The sequence below is a fragment of the Cyprinodon variegatus genome, unplaced genomic scaffold (assembly GCF_000732505.1).
Source record: "Cyprinodon variegatus isolate N-32 unplaced genomic scaffold, C_variegatus-1.0 Scaffold148, whole genome shotgun sequence".
NCBI classification, from domain to species: domain Eukaryota; kingdom Metazoa; phylum Chordata; class Actinopteri; order Cyprinodontiformes; family Cyprinodontidae; genus Cyprinodon; species Cyprinodon variegatus.
In genome coordinates, this window is record NW_015150601.1 from 180,796 (window position 1) to 183,840 (window position 3,045).

The window sequence follows — 3,045 nt, forward strand, 5'->3', positions numbered from 1 at the left end:
ATTTTTTTTCCAGTGTACTTTCTACTCATTATATTTAAAAATAGACTCATTAGTTTTGTTTCATTTAGGCTCATTTCCATTATGGCCTGATGGCATTTGAAAAAAATGAAAACCATTAAAATAATTCGTTTAACAGAGAATTCATTTCTTTGCCGTTGGATTCAGTGATGCACCAAAATAAAAAGTATTTCAAGATGATATAAAGTTAAATGTAACAGTTTTATCATTGATTATAAAAATAAGAAAATGAAGTTTAAGGAATTTATCATCCAGAATTGTAGAAAAATGTTCCTTTAATAATGATCTAGAAATAAGTTCAAATGTCCTAAATCAAGTGTATTTACCCTTAATCTTAGAAGTTAATTGGGATGATTTGCCAATGGAATGAGTATTTTTACACTTAAAATAAGATAATTAGAAAATATGCACTTGTAATAAGACAATACACTTGATTTTTCTTATTCTAAATCTAAATTGTCTTGTTCCATTTGCAAAGTGTCTCACTTAACTCCTTAATTCAAGACAAACAGCACCTGTTTTAAGTAAAAAATTACTTATTTAGATTTCTATTTTTTGTAGTGTACAGTTTTTTAATAACCAGTATAATTGTTCCCTGCTCTGAGGTCTTCAACAGGGGGTCCACGACCCCTAGGGGGTCCAACCAGGTACTGCATGGGGGTCGCAAAAGTTTTGGTTGATTAGACTTTTTTTTTATATTCCTCCCCGCTCCATCTCACCATCAGTTTGGGGTCCTTGGCCTGGAAAACCTTGAAGACCCCTGCTTTAAGTTGTTTTAAAAATGCTACTTTTACACTTTTCCTGGAATAAAAAGCTTAAGTTGATCCTCTAACTTCTACAAAAGCAGGATTTATACTTCTATTGGAGTAACAAACATTAATATTTTAGATATCTCTGTTCAGCTCCAGCCTTCCAGCTAACCTGCCCTCATAAGCAGATCAGCAGATGCTAAAAGTTTAAAAACCTAAACATATTTTCATACCTACAGCAGCATCCTGTTACTTTATGTCTATTAAAGCCAAAAAACACCCAGATTTGATTTGCATTGTAGGAGGGCGAGGAGGAAACCTGCATTTTTTTAAAGATTGCAGCATTGATCTACATGCTGCATATTATCGCTGAATGAGTAGTGAGGAGTGAAGGCAATGGTACAGATTTGGTGAGCATATAGTGAACCTATATTGGCAGATTGAAACTTTTTAAAAACATTCGTCTTGACTGATCAATATCTACCTAAAATTTTCATTTCAGATCCAACACAAACTTTTAGTCTGTGAAGCAGGAACCAAAACACAGGACAGTATTTTATAAGAACCGCCTGCGGTTCTGCACTGAAGGAAGTGAAAATTCCACGTTATTTTAGTTTAGTTCAAAGTTAAATTGTTTAAATTGAAACGAATATCTCTGGCAAAAAATTTGTTTTACTTTTACTTCATCTGAATTCAAAGTAAAATAATTTACAAAAAAAAAAAACAACAACAAACAAATGAAATAATTAATTGCTAAAATATCTACTTGAAGTCATAATATGGTATTGCTGCATGACCACATGACATTAATGGCTGACTGTGTGATGGTGGGTGTGGCCAATGATTTAACAGTATGAGCAAATGTACAGTTTCTATGTGCTTTAATAGTTTATTCTCCTTTAAGCTGAACAGTAATATGTTTTAATCACGATTCTTCCCTCTGTTGAATTTTTAAGTGTGTTTAAGTGTCTTTTTTTTGTTTTCAGTTAAACTTTGATTTATGTCTGTTATGGTCTTGGTTATGTTGTGCTTTACTTTGCTCCTTTTTTGTAGTTTTATTGGTTTATTTCCTATTTTGTTGTAGTTTCTAGATTGAATGTTAGTTCTCAGGTTTTTCTGTTGTCCTCTGTTGCCCTCTTGTGTGCGTTCCTTTCCCCTTGGCTCTCTCGTTGTCTCCTCACACCTGCTCCTTATCAGCTCGTTAGCCCTCCCTTTGTCTCAGTCAGCTATTTATGCTCTCCCTCTGCTGTCACTCTTTGTTGGTTCCTTGTCTTTGCTCTCTTCTCATGCAGTTGTCTACCTACCTCGTCTCTCCCTGGCTCCTCATGTTTGGTTTTCCCAGATGTCTCCATAGTTCTGGTTTGATTTACATTATTAGTTGGATTTTTGGATTCCTGCCTTTTGTTACACTGCAAAAACCATCTAGAAATAAGTACAACATTTCTTAAAATAAGTGTATTTACCCTTAATTTTAGTAGGTAAATAAGACGATTTGCCAATGGAATCAGTATTTCTACTCCTAAAATATGACAATTAGATAATATTCACTTGTAATAAGACAAAGCAATTGTTTTTTTCTTATTTTAAATGTAAATTGTCTTGTTCCATTGGCAAGGTGTCTGACTTATCTCCTCAATTCAAGACAAAATTCACTAAATTCAAGCAAATATAACTCATACAGATTTCCATTTTTTGCAGTGTACTGTTTCTCTCCATTAAACTGCAAAAAGTCTCCTCATCCTCTTTGCCTCTGCGTTTGGGTCCTCAAACCTCAACCAAATCCTGAAAATGCCATTCTGAGTTTTCTAGGTCATTGGTGTCTTTTCCATTTTGTGTCATTCTACTTGTTTTCTAGTTTCATTTAAGCAATGCATTTTTTGAGTTACTCTCTGTCGCCCCCTTGTGCCAGTCTCATTCTCCCTAGCTCCCTTCTAGTCGCTTCTATCCACAGCTTCTCGTATTGATGGTGAGATGAAGCATCCACACAGTTCATGAAGCTTAGTGTAAACATGTCACCACCTACTGGTGGATAGCAGAACTACACTTAGTAATATAATCTGTGATTTTTTGCAGTTGTTTTTCCCATTTAAGTTCCTTTGAAATTGTTAATGACTGGTCTGTATAATAAAATCTTTTGTAAGTTGTTTTTTTGTGTAAAATGTCTTAGAGGAGATAAATCATTTAAGGTTCACTGTTTTTCTGCCATTTTAGTGAAATAAGCTCAATCAGACAGTGAAAGTGTGCAAACTGGGAAATGATGAGCAAAGAGGAAGGTGTT